This window comes from Rhynchophorus ferrugineus, unplaced genomic scaffold (genome assembly GCF_030347505.1).
Source record: "Rhynchophorus ferrugineus isolate W39M unplaced genomic scaffold, kcgeb_rfMv2 rfM11, whole genome shotgun sequence".
In the NCBI taxonomy this organism is placed as follows: Eukaryota; Metazoa; Arthropoda; class Insecta; order Coleoptera; family Curculionidae; genus Rhynchophorus; species Rhynchophorus ferrugineus.
This window is the reverse complement of record NW_027472590.1, coordinates 26,050,419-26,069,663: the sequence shown is the minus strand read 5'-3', so window position 1 is coordinate 26,069,663 and position 19,245 is coordinate 26,050,419. Positions and strand designations below refer to the sequence as shown.

Sequence of the window (19,245 nt, the reverse complement as noted above, 5' to 3'; positions counted from 1 at the left end):
TATAAATTTGACCTCTGTCGGATCATTTGTTTGTGAATTATAGCATTTTGAGTGAGGCAACTTTTGTTATTGTGAAAAAATGGATAAAAAGGAAATTCGCGTGTTGATAAAATATTGTTTTTGAAGGAAAAAAATACAGTTGAAGCAAAAACTTGGCTTGATGCCGAGTTTCCGGACACTGCCCCAGGAAAATCAACCATTAAGGATTTGTATGATAAGTTTAGACGTGGTGCAATGAGCACCGAAGACGGTGAATGCAGTGGGGACCCAAAAGAGGTTGTTACCGACGAAACAAAAAGAGGTTATTAATCACAAAATAATTTTGAATGATGAATTAAAATTGAATGACATAGCAGACACTCTATAGATATAAGCTGAACGTGTACATCAGATTATTCACGAATATTTGGGTATGAGAAAGCTCTGTGCAAAGTGGGTGCGGCGCGAGCTTACTTTTGACCAAAAACAATGACGAGTTGATGATTCGGAGCAGGGTTTGAAGATGATCAAGCGTAATAAACTCGAGTTTTTGCGTTGATATGTGACAATGGAAGAAACATGGCTCCATCATTTCACTCCGATGTCCAATCGACAGTTATCCGAGTGGACTACACGCGATGAAGCCGCTCTAAAGTGTGGGAAAACGCAACAGTCGGCTGGCAAGGTTATGGCGTCTGTATATTGGGATGCGCATAGAATAAGTTTCATTGACTACCTTGAAAAAGGAAGGACTATCAACAGTGACTATTACATAGTGTTATTGGACCGTTTGAACGACGAAATCGCCGAAAAAACAGCCGCATTTGAAGAAAAAGAATGTGCTGCTTCACTAAGACAATGTACCGTGTCACAATTCAGTGAAAACGATGGCAAAAATCCATTAATTTCGAAATGCTTCGACTATTTCCTGTTCTCAGGTCTCAAAAGGATGCTCGCTGGGTAGAAATTTTGGTCGAATGAAGAGGTGATCGACGAAACTGAGGCCTATTTTGAATCAAAGGACAAATCGTACTACAAAAATGGTATCAAAAAGTTTGAGGATTGCTATAATCAGTGTATCACCCGTGAAGGGAATTATGTTGAATAAAAAAACCTAATTTTGCCAAAAAAATGTGTTTTACTATGGTAGTGCGAGAACTTTTCAATTGACCTGTTACATACTGATGTATCAATCCCGTACAATCCCCTCTTGCTTGTATACTAATGCAAGTACAATAGAACAGTAGCAATAAATTAATTTGTGAATTAAGATTGTACTAAGCATATCTAATGTAAGATGTAATTAATTTAAAAAAAAATAATGGTAAATTATATTCATATTAATTTTCGTTTCTATTTTTGGTTCTATTTATTGTGTACATTTTCATTTTTGTGTGTTAATAATTATTATAATAGAATATCAATTCTCCTACTAGTACTAGTAAACACAGCTTATTTGAAAATTTTAAATAATGTATTTATAATGATTATAATTTAAAAGTGAAAAAATAATAGTATTCAAAATAATGATAATTTTCTGCTAGGTTTCTAAAAATGAAAACGTGAAAGTCGAAGAATCATATGCTCGGCTAATAATTAGACAGTCAGATTGTGTTCAACCATCTTAGTTAACGACCGAAAAATTTTTATCGAGATATTGTAGGCGATATATAAATGTAACAAACTTTGAATGCATTACGAGTTTATAAGAGCGAAGCTAAACATTCTTTCGTTTTAATCTTGGTGGTAAATTTACCTAATTTAGTTTATATTCTTATAAATGATGCTGATTTGAACTTCCTTTTACAAACGGACTGGACATACAGATTAATAGTTCCAAATCTGTCCATGTTAATTACTTGACGTATGCCCGATTCCTCCAGCAGACTCAGCTAAATACCTCGGCATTTATCTCGATGGTAGGTTAAATTGGAGACATCACGTTAGACAAAAAACAAAGTAGATTATACTCAAAGCCAAGCAACTGCACTTGTTAGTCGGAAAATACTCTCAACTTGACCTAAAATTAAAGAAATTGGTTTATCAGTCATCCATAAAGCCAATTTGGTCCTGTGGGGTTCAAACATGTGGTTTGCATTAAAACATGAAACCATCTAGTAATCCAACGCAAGCAAATCGGAATTTTGGAGTGTTAGCTTATGTAGTTTAGTTTTATTTTAATTTTGGAAAAACTTAAACTGACGTATTAATCCCGTACTCGCGTTGATTGTCTATTATTGCAAGTATAACAGAATAGTAGTAAAAAATTTATTTGTAAATTGAGGTAGTACTAAGCATATGTAATGTAAAATGTAAAGGCCTTTACTGCGTCAGCATTTTTTAAAGACTATCCTAGAAAAATTCAAAATAATAGCTCACTATAGTCCATTAATAAGTTAAAATACATGAAGTAAAAGGGTAAGGACAACGATAAAACCGATATAATAGATATTAAAAGAATAAATAAACAAACAAATAAATAAATAAACTTATATAATAAGTTAAAACTATTAAATTTTAAAATAGAATCCGATTTTTTTGGAAGAAATTGAATGATTTAGTTATATTTCGTGGTAAGAAAACTCTCCAATGAATCGAATAAGGCATGTCTTTACCATTGCTTATCTTGTCATTAAGAATTTGTTGCATCTATTTGAACTACTAGAGGGTTAAGCCTAAATCTGTGTGAAAAAGAAACCTATATATCTATCTTACTGCTATATTACTTGCCCAATTTTTTACCTGTTTTACATATGTAAGTGTAAAATTATTAGATTACAAACTAGATATAATACCTAGACTTGAACTATTGTAAAGATAAACTGTAGGTTAGTCGGCAACAACTACTAACAACGTAATAAATAATAAAAAATTGGAATGCAACCCTTATAGTCGACTAAATCTTGCGAAAACCTATAAAAGATCCTGGCACAACTCAACATAGACAATCTGTAACATTCCTGAGCGCAATTGTGTTGTAATCTAATACTTAAGTTCGTAATGTAGACAACTAGGAGTATATTAGTTCTTGAAATTGAGAAATCACTAAAAAGCTCCAAGAGGCTGATGTGATAAAATTATATAACGAATACATTATTTTAACAAAATTTATTGATATTCGTTTTTTTTTGTCGAATAACGGAAATTATTCGGACATGTTAGTTTAGTTATTAGAAACTGGATAACTGATCTGATTTGACGGTTTGGTCGATTGATAACCGCTGCTTTTTGCCATTTTTCAGATAATTTATCTGAAGCTCTAAAGGTTATCCACTAATCGACTCACTTTTTGGTACTTTTATAAGGGAAGCCCTACTTACACAGGTACTATCTTCCATTTTAATATTTCAAGTATGTTTCCACTAGTTTTGGAACATGTAGTCGAGCGTTGTCATGTTGAACAATAAAATTGTCTTCTTGTTCTGGCCTAAAACCAGGCGGTGGAATGCATGACGCATACCTGGTCACGGAGACTTGCCCTGGAGTGATAAGTTGGACCAGGTTATGTGGGACTGCCTCTGGGCTTACCAATACACTAAACCGAAACCGCTTCACAGTTGACCCCTGTGGGTTGCTACTGCTAGTGCATTAAATTTGGGGATATGGCATCCGCTGATCGGGCAGCCGTTATTAGGCACGAGGGCCCGGCGATTCTATTGATTCGTGAACCTGAGTTAATACACAACTGGATACTGTCGTATGGGGGCAAAAGTTATGACTGCAGCGACAGATGAGGTCGTTTCAGCCTGGAAAATGGAGAGGTTAGCGGTGACCCGGTGCTAAGCTTCCAGTATGTCGACCAGCTCACGAACAAGCGCGTTTTCAGAAGAACTTGAACTGAGTTGTTGTTTGTGGAATGGCTGAGATATGAAGTGCTTGATTCCTGGAGTGTCAGTTTCACTATGAATTTGTTTATTTCCGACAAACCATGGATCGTTTAAGATTTTCCTGAGGAGCTTATTTTGGAAAACTTGAAGCCGTTTCGCCTGGTTGGGTGTAATAAACTTGAAGTAGACATTAAATCGGTAGAGGAGTACGAACTGAATTAACATCTTATCAAATAAGCATTTGATGGAGATAGGAAGACTGCTAGAAGGGCAGGTCAGAGAAGATAGCAGGTTTGCTATCCCCGGACCTTTCTGGATTTGGGAATGCCAACCGAAACGTCGGTCGAAGTGGAGAACTAGGTACGTGACATTATCCAGCCATGGAATTATTGCGGTGTCGATCTTAAGTTGCGAGGCGCGCAGTGCGTAACGCTTCTTATGGAAAATGATGGCCTGGGTTTTCAGGGGGTTGATTTGCAACCTGTAGAAACTTCGAACCGGGCGGCCGTGAAGAAAGCAGTGTCGTCAGCGTAAAACGCGATGCCAATGTGCTCTTTTCTCGGCAGATCTGAAATAAAGAGGTTAAATAAGGCTGGGGCCAGCGGGGAACCTTGAGGTACGCCAGCATCGATTTATTTTCGACAGGAAAATGTTTTCCTGATCTTGACCTGGAAAGATCTGTCCGATAGATAGGACTTGATGAGAGCAGTTAGGTCTTCTGGGAGGACTAACCGCACGCATTTTGCTATCAAACCTTCGTGCCAGACCTTGTCGGAGGCTTTGGTTAGGTCCAGAAGGACTGCTCCAAGCTTTTTACATTAGTTAAGAGCGTGAGCGTGAGCGGCCGGATGGGTAGCCTGATGGACGGATGAATGATGAGCGCGAAAGCCGAATTGTTAATCAGGAATGATGTTGTTGTCCTTTGTGAAAGAGTTGAGAGCAAGCTTCGAAATGGCACTGAGAAGACTGATGGGTCTGTGGTCATATGGAGATGATTTTACTCCTCTATTGGGAATAACCGTTATATGTGCGTGTTTCCAAGACCTCGGGACATTTCCCAATATTTTGCAGCCTTATGATGGAGTTAATGATGTTTGCCAATTCCTTTTTTTTTTTTTTTTTTTTTTTTGTTCTGGCCTAAAAACCAGGCGGTGGAATGCATGACGCATACCTGGTCGCGGAGACTTGCCCTGGAGTGACAAGTTGGACCGGGTTATGTGGGACTGCCTCTGGGCTTACCAATACACTAAACCGAAACCGCCTCACAGTTGACCCCTGTGGATCACTACTGCTACTGCATTAAATTTGGGGATATGGCACCCGCTGATCGGGCAGCCGTTATTGGGCACGAGAGCCCGGCGATTCTATTGATTCGCGAACCTGAGTTAACACACAACTGGGTACTGTTGTATGGGGGCAAAAGTTATGACTGTAGCGACGGATGAGGTCGTTTCAGCCTGGAAAAGGGGGAGAGCTTAGCGGTGACGCGGTGCTAAGCTCCCAGCATGTCGACCAGCTCGCGAACAAGCACGTTTTCAGAAGAACTTGAGCTGAGTTGTTGTTTGTGGAATGATTGAGATATGAAGTGCTTGATTTCTGGAGTGTCAGTTTCCCTATGGATTTGATTATTTCTGACAAACCATGGAGCGTTTAATATTCTCCTGAGGAGCTTATTTTGGAAAACTTGAAGCCGTTTGACCTGGTTGGGTGTAACAAACTTGAAGTAGACATTAGATCCGTAGAGGAGTACGGATCGAATTAACATCTTGTAAAATAAGCATTTGATGGAGATGGGAAGCCTGCTAGAAGGGCAGATCAGAGGAGATAGCAGGTTTGCTATCCCCGAACCTTTTTGGATTGCTTTCTGGATTTGGGAATGCCAACCGAACCGCCGGTCGAAGTGAAGACCTAGGTACGTGACGTTATCCAGCCATGGAATTATTGCGGTGTCGATCTTAAGTTGCGAGACGCGCAGTGCGTAACGCTTCTTATGGAAAATGATGGCCTGGGTTTTCAGGGGGTTGATTTGCAACCTCCAGAATTTGAACTACTTGACCGCATGATCGAGCTGTTTTTGTAAACGCTCATGAATTGTAACTTCGAACCTGGCGGCCGTGAAGAAAGCAGTGTCGTCAGCGTAAAAGGCGACGTCAATATGCTCTTTTCTCGGCATATCTGAAATAAAGAGATTAAATAAGGCTGGGGCCAGCGGGGAACCTTGAGGTACGCCAGCATCGATTTGTTTACGACTGGAAAGTGACGCCCTGATCTTGACCTGGAAAGATCTGTCCGAGAGATAGGACTTGATGAGAGCGGTTAGGTCTTCTGGGAGGCCTAACCGCACGCACTTTGCGAACAATCCGTCGTGCCAGACCTTGTCGAAGGCTTTGGTTAGGTCCAGAAGAACTGCTCCAAGCTTTTTACGTTGGTCAAGAGCATGATGGATGTGTGCAGCCAGACGGGAAGCTTGATGGACGGATGAATGGTGAGCGCGAAAGCCGAATTGTTCATCTGGAATGATGTTGTTTTCCTTTGTGAAAGAGTTGAGAGCGTAGAGTATTGCCCTCTCGGCAAGCTTCGAAATGGCGCTGAGAAGGCTGATAGGCCTGTAATCAGATGGAGATGATTTTGCTCCTTTCTTGGGTATAACCGCTATATGTGCGTGTTTCCAAGACGCCGGGAAGTGTTGCAGTCTCATGATGGAGTTAATAATGTTTGCCAGTTCTGCGAGTTGCTTATGCGGGAGCTTTTTTAACTGGGTAATCGATATTCCATCGAAACCTGGAGATTTTTTGGTTTGAAGTTTGCCGATCATAGTCTGTAGAGACTTTGGAGATACAAAATGGTTGAGAAGAAAGGCGGGGGTTACTGGTCTTTTGACTGAGTTGGATTCGTTGATGACAGTGTCAATGTCTTTAGTTTTAGTGTTCTGTGCGGGTGGGAGGCATTTCATTTGAGCTTCGTAGGTCTCTGCAAGGAGCTCGACTTTTTCTTGGTCAGTGACTGCAAAATTTCCTGTAACCGCTGACTTCAGGGGAGGGATGACATTGTGCGTCTTCCCCACGAGGCATTTGGAGACACGCCAGAAGGAAGGGGGGCCATCCAGCCTTTGGTCCGCGAGAAATGAGTTCCATTTCATTGCTCGCCAAGTCGAGACGGCCGCCCTTACCCTCTTGCATGCTCTGTTCGCCTCCCTTTTGTCTGCAGCATCAAGGGTGAATCGAGCTAATCTGCATAAACCGTTTTTGATGCGAATTTCACGTTTAAGAGAAGCGGGAAGATTGTTTTTCCACGGCTGGGGTTGTGATGAAATTTTGACTGTGGAAGATTCGTGAGCAGACTGAATATCGCGAGTTAGCTTGAGTACGGCTTCCTCGAGGTGTTCTGATGTGTTAATTTTCGGAATTGGATCGGATTTCAGGAGAAGAGATTGGTAGTTTTTCCAGTCGGTTTTTTTCCTGAATCTTGTTAGTGGGACTTGAGTGGTGGCGCAGTTTCCGAGTTTGAGAAGGATCGGACGATGATCAGAGTCTAGTTCGTCAAGGACTCGAACTTCGGAATGGCGATTTACGTCTTGAAGAATAAAGAAATCAAGGATTCTTGCTGCGCCTTGAGAGACTGTACTAGGGTGATGGGTGGGTTCATCTGGCAAGGCAAGACCGTAGCCCAGATCTGCACTTAGAGCTACGATGGCGTTACCCGCGGGGTTCGCTTTGGAACACCCCCAGGTGGGGTGGTGGGCGCTGAAGTCGCCACCTATTATTTTTGGAAATTTTCCTTCGACGAGTGATCGGTATTCGGCATAGTTGAATGCAGAAGATTTCCTGTACAGGGATGTAATCACGAAGGGACGTTCTTGGATATCGATTTTAATGGAGGTTGTTTCGAAGTTGTTTACTGATAACGATGGAAGGAGCTCGTGTTTGACTCCTTTTCTGACGAGAATGGCGGTTCCACCGCCTCGACCCGGAGTTCTATCGTTTCTGTAGACAAAAAAGTGTTCGAAAGAGAGACGATGCGAAGGTTTCAGGAAAGTTTCCTGGATGAGCACGATGTCGACGTCATAGAATGTTATGACGTCCTCCAATTCCGCTTGCTTTCCGCGTAAGCTATTTGCATTCCATGTCATCAGTATAAGAGATTTCGGAACAGCCATTTCGAAGAGTTAAAGGCTGCTGAAAGTTATAGAGACAGGTAAGTGTTGCCGCTTAGGCGGCGACATTTGGAAAAAGACGAGCAAGTTGGTGAGCCAGGGCGATCACTTGTAGGAAAGCCTGCGGGTCAGTAAACGCCTGCATGGTGGAGTTAAGGTCCGGTGTATTGGTTGGAGCAGGAGTTTGAGTTGGAGCAGGCTGGGTAGCGCTGGCTAATTTTTGGGCTAGCTTTCTGCCACCTTGGTTACTCCATGCAGAACCTTGTGGAGGTCTGGTTTCGGTCGGAATTTTTGGTTTTCTTGGAGCAGGACGGCAGGTGCAACCGCTGAAGTTTGCGGTATGAATTTCACCGCAGTTGCTGCACTTTGGAGGTGCTTCTGGGATTTTGGTACAGGATCTAGTGTCGTGATGCCCGGCACATTTGACGCACCGTGGGGGGCTCGGCAATATGAGCTGGAGTGCCCGAAAAGCTGGCAGTTGAAGCACTGCACTGGCTGGCCGTTTCCCCTCTGGACCTCGACCTTCACTGTGATGACGCCGAGTTTGGTCATATATATGATCTGTCGCTCTTCGCGAGGGACAACTACCTGAACAATGGGTAGTTCTGTCCCGGATTTTAATTTCCATCTTTGCACAAATTTGGGATGGAAGCCTTGATCAAAGAGAAGTTCACGTACTTCGTCAATGCAGAGTGATTCTGGGATGTTTTTTATTATTACCCGGAATGCTCTCTCCTCCGGATGACAGAAGGAATGGTAAGGGTAATTCCTTTCCTCGAGCAGGGTAGTAAGTTTACGGTAATTGTCGCTTGTGGCGACGAATAAGAAAATGCCGTCCTTTTTATTTCGGGTTATAATGTCTATTGATTGTGCCTTAGTAATTCTAATGAGCTCCATGAACCTCTTCTTATCACGGAGCACTATAGGCGGAATTTTTTCCTTTGGGGGACTTTGAGAAACAGTCGCCGAAACGGTTAGCACTGTTTTTGCTGTGGAGGTTAAGACTTGTTTAGTGACCTGGCTACTTACCTGCGCAGGCTGGTCTTGGGTTGGTCTTGTGGTAACTTGTTTCGGTACTGGCTGTGGGGCCGTCTTGGTGGTCGGCTTGTTTTGCACTGGTCTGGTGGCAAATTTTGTAATCGAAGGCTGTACGTTAGCCTTGGCTTTCGATTGGGTAGATTTAGTGGCTGGCTTGGCTACCGGATTGGGTTGTGAGTTTGCCAATTCCGCGGGCTGCTTATGCTGGAGCTTTTTTAACTGGGTAATCGATATTCCGTCGAAACCTGTAGAGTTTTTGGTTTGAAGTTTGCCGGTTATAGTCTGTAGAGACTTTGGAAACACGAAATGGTTGACAAAAAAGGCTGGGGTTACTGGTCTTTTGATGGAGTTGAATTTTTTGATGACAGTGTCGTTGTCTTTTGTTTTAGTGTTCTCTGCAGGTGGGAAGCATTTCATCTGAGCCTCGTAGGTCTCTGCGAGGAGCTCGACTTTTTTTGGACTTTTCCAGTGGGAGGGATGATATTCTGCGTCTTTTCCAAGTTGCATTTGGAGACACGCCAGAAAGAAGGGGGCCATCTAGTCTTTAGTCCGCGAGAAACGAGTTCCATTTCAACGCTTGCCAGGCCTTCCTTACCTCCTTGCAAGCTCGGTTCGTCTCCTTTTTGTCTGCAGCATCAAGGGTGAATCGAGCTAATGTACATAGACCGTTTTTGATGCGAATTTAATTTTTCCTGATTCTTGTGAGTGGGACTTGAGAGGTGGCGAGTTTTCCGAGTTTGAGAAGGACCGGACGATGATCAGAAATAAAACTGTTGTGTTTCTTCTCGTATTACGGTAGTTTTTCGCGCAGTGTTCGACTCAAACGCATCAACTGTAGTCGATAGCGAGTTCCATTGATGGTTTCACCGAGTAACATCTTCAAATCCTCGTCTTCAATTTTTTTTGGCTGTCTAGAAGGCTCTTTGTCTTCGGTGTCAAAAACATTACTCTTAAAACGTCTAAACCATATATGCATATGTCGAAGTTGATAGAGCATGGAGCATGATTCGATAACCTTCAGTCGCTTATTTCTTTAAATTGAAGTAAAAAAGTAAAACCTCCCGAAAATATAATTTACTCAGTTAAAATTCAGATATTTTCAACGTACTGAAAAAAATATGTTCACGCTTCGGCCTAATAACAAATACTGAAAAGTGAAGCCTGTCAGAGAGGCTTCAACATGAAGTTAATTACAAATGTACGTGATGCTATTTCAAACATAGTACCACCATGTATTCTCAATCCCTTAAAATGAATATATAGGCCTGTTAATATTTATTGACATGTTTACATATCTCTTAAACCAAGTCATGTAAGATGACGCTAACAGTATTAATATGATTTAATATGTCATAAATGGCTGGCTGTTAAAATAATAAGAAATGAAAAAAATAATTTTTTTATTAACCTTTTAAGCATTATTATCAATTTACACGTTATTTTAATAAAGAAGAAAAACTATATGACCTTCAGATATCTTCCTCGAAAACGATTAAACATTTTTCGTGCTAGTCAAATCGATAATCCACCTCGCACATAACTTTTCGTTTTTTTTTCTGTAGTTACACATTAACAGTATTTCACATAATAATAATTTCCGAGAGTTGCTCAATTTCCGCGTCACAACGACCGACGTAATAGAAAGAGAGCGAGAGAGAGAGCGCGCACGCACACTTCGATTCTTTGTATTTAAAACGTTCTGAAAAATAACAAGAACCGCGACTTGGCTCACCATTGGATCCGAGATATTACCTTGCGAACCTACGTCGTTTCAAGGTCCCTCCAACATAAATAATAACGATAACAACAATATGCTTGTTGTTTACGTAAATTGGAACGAAGAAACGCTAGCTGCTACCTTGTTTTCTTCGGTGCATTTCCGAATTTATTACGTTCAAGAACCGTGGCCGTTGTTTTTCCTCTTGTTATTTTTAGTTTGAAAAAGGTTAAAGGTAAATGAGACATTTTGTTTTGTAATGAACGAGGCGGTGTGCAGTTGTTTTATCAATTTTAACTAATCAATATCTGCTTGTTTTCTCGTATTTATTTATACTGATAAACTCGCTCTGTTACTAGTGAAATCCTTCATTTTTAACAGACTTCGAAAAAGGAGGAAGTTCTATGTTCGGCTATATATATATATATATATATATATATATATATTTTTTTTGATGTATGCTCGCCAATTTCTCCGTCAATTCTGGGACGATTTTCAAAATTATTTTTTCATTCGAAAGAGTGCATTTCCGAGATTGGTCCCATTGGAACCAAATCAGGATCCATTGGGTGGAAGGGGGGGGGGGGGATGAAATCGAGGGAAAGGCTCAAATATCACGTCAAAAGGCACGTACAAAGTTCTCGTATATTTTCTATCTAAAATAATCAAATATTTGGGTATAAAGTTATTCGAAAATCAGAAGTCGTTCAGTGCAAAAGCATTTAGTTTGCTTTTTAAGCACTATCTATGGTACAAAAGATGTAGAAATATTGAAAAGAACTGATTCTATTGTGTAATGGTTAAAGCGTTTCTAGGTTCGATTCCCGGCAGAGACAATAACTTTTTATTGTTTTTTAATTAACACATTTGTCAAATCACCTAGGTTAGGAACCCTGGTGCCTGGAGCGCTCTTTATTTTCAGTCATGGTCTCTTTATTCCTGTATTTGCTTGGCCTACCCATTGTAACATTCAATAAAATAACTAATAGCGTGATTTATTGAGTAAAAATCTAACACTAAAAAAGTAATTAGAAAATATTTTCACAAAAAAAATTAACCGACTTAAAAAAATATATAAGGAGCTCATTAAAAATAAAAAATAATAAAACTTGGATTTTTAATACGAAAAAAAAATCATTTTAATATAAAATATGTGGGTAATAATCGTTGCAATAATTATATAAAAATAAACAATTACCTACTTTAACCTTAATCTACTACAAATATTTTATGTTCTACTATATACACACAATTTAGCTTAATACCTACCTAAAACTATTTAGCTATTTGTAATATTATTTTAACTACTACCATCTGATCACTGAAGTCTGTGCCGAGATTTTTTATTATTAAATTAAATATTTAAGTGATAATTATATATAAGCAAGAATTATTTGGATATGTAGAAAGAAACATTGCCTACAATAACACCTTTTGTCTGGATGAACTCCAATAGATACACAGAAGAACAAACTAACAAATTATGGAATTGCGAAAAATGGTTAGATTAGGAATGAATGGTGAAGTGGATTTGAACAGCGTCAAAGAAAATGACACTGAATGAATGAAACTTTTCGAAAAATCGAGAGAGGGTGATGAGAGTGAAAGCAGCTAATATAAGATAAGAAGGATTATTGTAGATTATCGTACCGTAAAGTTTGAAAGTTTTAAAAATAAAAAGTGTATATTTACTTGAAAATATTGTTCTATTTATCGGAAAAAAGACTTGTTGACTTGTCGAACGGCGACACAAAGTGACACAGGGGGTTCTTACTTATTAGAAAACAGACTCCTCCGTCTTACTCGTCCACCATTCAGTTGGTTTTTACACACATGGTTGGATAGTCAAGACTGTAATGTAACAATAAATGTACACAGGGATGTATGTGGTTTTTATTCCCTCTGTACAGCTTATAGTTATTGTAAAATTATGTTGGCTGTACATTTGTCAGCCACTTTTCCTTTGAAAATAATTAAAATTGCATTCTTTCTACTCTAAAATTTCGATGGTACCCGTCTACGGAATGGTCTTTCAAATTTTGGTGACTCCAGGCTCCAATAGTCTACGGCTATGAAACTGAACTACTACAATATGCCTTAGGTGACTGTTCACCATAAACTGCAAGCTTTTATCTAAATTCCAGTAGACTATGTTAATTCAAAGCAACTTCAGTCCGTCTTTGGTGGCCTTACACCTTCAACTATGAAGCATGTACCGAATAATCCACGAATTAAAGGAATTTTCAAAGCTTGAATGTTTCTTACTTGGAATAGTTTATGGCTAGGTGTCGTTGAGTACCTTCAATTCACCTGTTGTTGCCTTACAACCTCAGCTGCAATACTTTTGTCCGAAGTCCACTTAACTACACCAAGAAGGATTTCGAGTAACACAGGAACGATTGTCAATACAACGTCAACCCGTCTTCGGTTTTTTAGTAATTAATTCGACTCCGGTTAAATGAATGAATTTAAAAGAGAACTTCACGAAATCCTGCTGACTGCGTTAGTTATAATCATATATTAGAACTATAAGGGTTTAGAAAATAAAAACTGTTAATTTACTTGAAAATATCATTTCATTTAATGGAAAGAAGAGGTAACGTGTTGAACGGCGCCTAGAACTCTACCTTATGGGTGGTGTGGAAAAGAACTGATTGTAAATATAATAAAACAATCTCAATCTACAAACTATTGTGGCTCTATAATAACAGAAGTTTAAATCTTTCAAGACTGTGATCGTTAGCTGTACTATAATATTAAAATTAATATTTGAAAACGTTATTGATATTGAAGCAATGTATCGTTTTGACGTCATAAATTTTGATTACATTAATCCACTGTTTTATTGGATGCATACACATTATTCCTCATGTTATTTTTAGTTTAAAAAGAGGTTAAAGGTAAATGAGACATTTTGTTTTGTAATAAAGGAGGATAAAAAGTAATAAAAAGGGTATAATATTATAGTCTTGCGGTTGTTTTACCAATTTTAACTAACCAATATCTATTTGTTTTTCCGCTATTTATTTATTCGGTTAAAATAGCTTTTTTTCTGGATGAATTCCTTCAATTTTGATTGTTTTTCCCGGTTCTCGGGCTGTGTGAGCAATATTAAATTCTTGTGAAAGAAATTTCAATTGTTGGTAATGTTACATATACTGAAATAATTTATATAACCTATATTTGAATATAATAATAGTTTTATGGCAATTCTTACATATTTCAGTCATTTAAAATGAGAAATGTTTCGACATTGTTTAAATTGTTATATAAATTGTTGGAATTATATAATGTAATAAGATTTGGGTGTTTGGCTAACAATTTATTAGGTATTCGCACGTATTTTAATTAGTAGCAACATGTATTTGTGAAAATGTCAAGTACCAATGTAAATGACGTTAAAACTCGATGGTGATACGGTGGTAATGGTAAAATACCCCCTCCAATTAAAGGGGGATTAAAAACATATAGTGTATCTGTAAAATTTAAAATGGACATATCTTTAAGCTAACAAATAAAATAAAGTAAAAAGACTATTCAGATAGTATTTATAACGAACACTAGTGTTGACAATGGTACGGGTTAGATACTATAAAGTATCGATCTTTTGTAGAAATCCAAGAAGTCAGTATTCTCTCCTGTGAAGGGGTTCCTGAAGCTGTGTAAATATATATATATATATATATATATATATATAAAACTAAGCTTTGTGCGATATTGGCAGTCACCCAGTATTTTGTAGACCAGGGTAAGGGCAAGGTGACAAAACTCGTAGTGAGTAGCCGGGCTCGAAGACATCTTACTAACCGTGGACGTTTACATGCGATTAGAAAAAACCGAAATGAAAGAAAATGTTAACCACTTGATGACCCAAAAATTTTATCGCTAGTGGCTTATTGCCACTGGTGATGAAAAATGTATCTACTACGATGTACCTACTAAAATGTACGATAAAATAAAGTGCAAATATTCAAATCGTGTTAAATATTACAATAAAAACTAAAATCAGTCTCTTTTGAACCTTTATTTTGCCAACCTTTCAGCATGGCTGTGCGAGTTGGTCACTGCTATTGTCTGTAGGTTTCAGATATTTCGAAAGCTTGCTTAAGGAGAATTTTACATGTTTCATGCTGAGATTGTATATTATACATAGTTGAGACACAAATTCAGAGACACAGATTACAATGATTTGAAACATGTCTTCCAAATGCTGGAGAAGTGCGAAAATGGATCGATAATTACCACACCATTTTTCCGGAAAAATTCTTTTAATAACCTAAAAAATGACCAGAATACATGCAAGCAGCTAATAATTTAATTATAATTGACATAAAAAACGTATCTAAACGAGGACAGTACTGCATTTTTTAAGTAATTTTAATAAGAACCAAATTATCTTGTGTTAAAATTGATTTTACACCATAAAATCGCTATTTGATTTTTATGGGACAAGCTTATTTCTATATAAATAATAGAAAAACTGAAATATTAACAACATCACTTCTACCAAACTTTAATGGAAAATGATTACCACATGAACTGACTACAAATCCCATTTCAAACTCTTTGGAAAAGGAGGTTTGTTTGCTTGTTATGAGAAAAAGAAGAATTTTCTGTAGTTTACTGTGGCTATACAAAACGCCTCTTTTGATTGCTTGTCTTGCCAAATCTTCTGCATGTCTCCGGGACTTGAACACTGTTTTAGTTTAATAGAATAATAAAGAAAATTATACATGCCTTATTTTGAGATTGTACGTAATAGACAGTTGAAAAACAAATTTCGATACCTAGGTTACAATGGTTTGAACATGTTTTAGTTGGTACATGGTTTCAAAATGATGGAGAAATGCAAAATAGATCGATGATTGTATAGCTGCCAAATCAGTGTCATAAAATCGACATGGTATCGCAAAATTGTAGAATCTGATGGAAAATATTTTGATCAATATAATACATTGGCTGAAACGTCCCGGGCGTTACAAAGAAAACGCATTTTTTAGTTAAAAATTGTCTTTATTCAACGATGTAATCTCCATCAAGAGCTACACAATAATTCCAGCGCCTCTCTGATATTTCAGTACCAGTTTTGTAGAACGATTTATCTTTTGCCTCAAAATAGGCCTGTCACCAGTTGCTGTCCTCTCAGATGACGATTGTTTTGATTTGAGTGAAAAATTCCGATTTTTTACGTCTAAAAATGGCCAAACACTACTCAGAATCATTAACACGTTCTTGATTTTGGTCAACAGTGAGCAAACGCGGTACCCACTTCGCATCTTTCTCATAATCAAGTGATCGTGCAATATAAAACAGGTTCTTTTGATATCTTTACGATATTAGTTAATTTACGCAACTTCACTGTTCGATCATTCAAAATCAAAATGTAATGAAATTCTAAATTGGATTTTGTGGTTTTTTATGTTTTCTGGTGTTACCACCACATTTGGAAGTCCACTGCGTTCTGCATCATCCGTGTCTTTACGACCACGTTTTAAGTCAATAAACAAATATTTTATTGTTGTTTTTAATTGAGTAGAGACCTTATAACAATTTTCAAGGCATTACTTCGTTTGAACGGTATATTTTTCCATCAAGATTTATATTTTTCCAACACGAAATTGTTTTTGATCCATTGTTTTGAAAATGACAAAAGTAGTGTCACTCTTAGCACAATAACTCACAAAATTATGAATATCATGAAGTTTTCTTTTGAAGGTTAGTACTAACTGTAATTGATATAAAACTTTTTGTAAACCAAAACAATATCGTATTTTTTATTTAATATTAATAAAAACAAAATTATCTTGTGTTAAAATTGATTTTACACTATAATAACGTTCGAAAAAAAATTAAACAAACAAATAATAATCGATTACATAAAACGCTATTTGGTTTTTTATAGAACAAGTTTATTACTATATAAATAATAGTAAAGCCGAAGTATTAACAATATCAATTAGTATCATCAAGCAAGCGCCAGACTCTACCAATCTCTAATGGAATCTAGTCGGTTGGCAAAAGTAGCACTGTTGCCGATCTACTTTCTCTTTCTGACTTTCACCCTTGACAGACCAGTTACGACACAACGCGCGGCGTGCAACGGATTTTATGTTGGCCATCGACGTCCACGGACAATCTTTGCTATAAATCCAAATCGATTTGTCGCATTTTCGATTCACTTAAAATCGTTTTAAGTGTCCGAAACGGTCGTTCGACTGATTTTTCCTCTGCGATCGGTTTCCGCAAACAATCGACAATCGCACGGTGCGGAATCAGGAAACGTTTCGGGGCAGGGTCCTGACCGAGCGACAGGAAATCATTATAATTATAACTATTACGCGATAGCTGATTTATTTTTACTATTTTAGAACGTTGATTTATTCCTCATTCTACATAAAAAGTATAGAATATTAGAAAACATTTTTTTATATATATAGGGTGGGACACGTGTAGACTTATAATGCAGGAATAAATCAGTTTCGACGTATCAAAAGTATAGATGATCTTGAGCAGAAAACCCAAAATATAATTGACCAAATTCGATCTACTTCAAAAGAAGCTACCCCGACATCAAGAAAGAAATCAGAATAAAAGTAAAATTACCGTCTTGAAATTAGGGAAAGTGAAAAAAGAAAGACAAAAAGCTAGAAGAATATGGCACATAACCAAAAATGCTGTGGACAAAACGATTTTTAATAGAATTAGTAATCAGGCAAATTAAAAGATTAAATAAAATAGACAGAGCTGCTTAGCAAAAATATGTAATTGAACTAAGCCTAGAAGCAGACAAAGACTACTCGCTATGGACAGCAACTGGGAGATTTAAAAGATCATCAACAGGACACGGCCTATTAAAAATTCGAATCGAAATGAATGGGAACGTATTCCAACCGATTGATATAGAATTTACAATGGGCAAAAATGGTGTTGATCAGATCGATGTGGCTGTAAATATGATTACTTATATTTCACCTAGGTTATTAAAGAGCTGCCACAAAAAACAATAATATATAACATAATAATACTTAAATACAGAGTAACAAAGGTTGTTCAAAAGATATTCGAAGAAAATAAATACTGGACGTCCCACAAGCTTTTGACTGGGTATGGTATTTCGAATTAGTTTACAAAAAGAGCAAATTGCTACCGCGGAATTACTGTAGACTTCTGGAATCATATATTTTCTAAAGAAAATTTACAGTGTCGCATGAGGGAGCATTTTCAACACTTAAACCTATTTTGCCTGGAGTTCCACAGGGTAGTGTCTTGGGACCGCTCTATATCTGCTCTATTCTGCTGATATCCCCACAACAAAAGAAACAGTACTCGGAACATTTGCCGACTACGCAATTATCATGGCAAAAGATGTATCTCTGTCTAAGGCTCTAGAAAAAGTATAAATAGTGGTCAAGAAGATCTACAAATGGATTACGGACTGGAAAATACATCGAGCTCTATTTAGTAGCTCCAAAATTGACAAAAACATAATAATTACTTAACCTCTGTCCGACTCCTCGAGCGGAATCAACTAAATACATAGGAATACATCTCGAAATTGGAAATTTGATGTTAGATAAAAAGCAGAGAAGGTTTGACTCAAGCTCCTTGACTGCTACTCCTGGGACAGTGCAGACAACTTCTAATATTTTTCGTGATTTAGTTCGCATTGTAGAAAAGAAAAAGTATTGATAATTCCTGATATTGTAAATCTCTACGGGATCCAGTTATGGCAAGTGTGGGAGTTCGAGTACTTGGAATCAGTAATACATGAGAAGGAGCTCGCATCTACTGCTGAATATTAATAATGATCAAATGATCAAAATGTCCTAGTATGAAATAAATATGAACGTCTGGTAAACAGTAAGATAATATGCCTGATGAGTAAACTGTTGCGGCAGATCTTCCCATTCGAGCTGCAAAAGTAAGGACAGACTTTATATCATATACACACTTACAACTTTTGCGATGTATGACTGAGCATTGCTATACAAGAGGATGATTGTCCTTCTATTACTCGCTATTAGTAACTATATTGGCTGATAACCAGCAAGTTGAGTAGGCAGGAGCCTATGGCAGCAAATTTGGCAAATCGGGAAAAGCAAAACCCCAAGAAGAGATAATTTATTGGTTAGTTAGCGATGACGCGCCTAAACTCTGACAGGTTCTTGACATGAACTTCTTCAAACCTTGGAATTAAACAGGGACGATTGTAGTGAAAAGCGTGTAGTAAGACAAGAAGCGGAAATATTTCGAAGGTGATGGAACTTAAAATTTCGAAGTAATATACAAAATAATTTGGAAAAAAACAACCGAAATAAAAATCTTTTGAATAATTACGCGATTAAGAAAGCAGAATGACTGCGAGTGAAAATTCCAAGGTTAACACGTCTCTCGTTATAAATAGATATAAAAATTCTCTCATAAATACAACGGATTTAACTAGAACTTTTCATTTCTCACGAAAATGAGTGAGCTTTTATCATCGACCTTCAAGCGGCCATTGTTTTTTTTTTTTGAAAAATATGTGTCCT

At 37.7% G+C, this 19,245-nt stretch overlaps 1 protein-coding gene across 1 annotated transcript in view; it reads right to left on the bottom strand.

Moving 5' to 3' along the window:
- Window positions 1-10,576, bottom strand: part of LOC143204896 (uncharacterized) — a 96,479-nt gene extending 85,903 nt beyond the window's left edge. Inside the window, exon 1 of the mRNA XM_076417833.1 lies at window positions 10,465-10,576. The gene's annotated coding sequence lies outside the window, so the exon portion shown is untranslated. The remainder of the gene's footprint in view (window positions 1-10,464) is intronic.
- Between the last annotated feature and the right edge of the window lie 8,669 nt (window positions 10,577-19,245).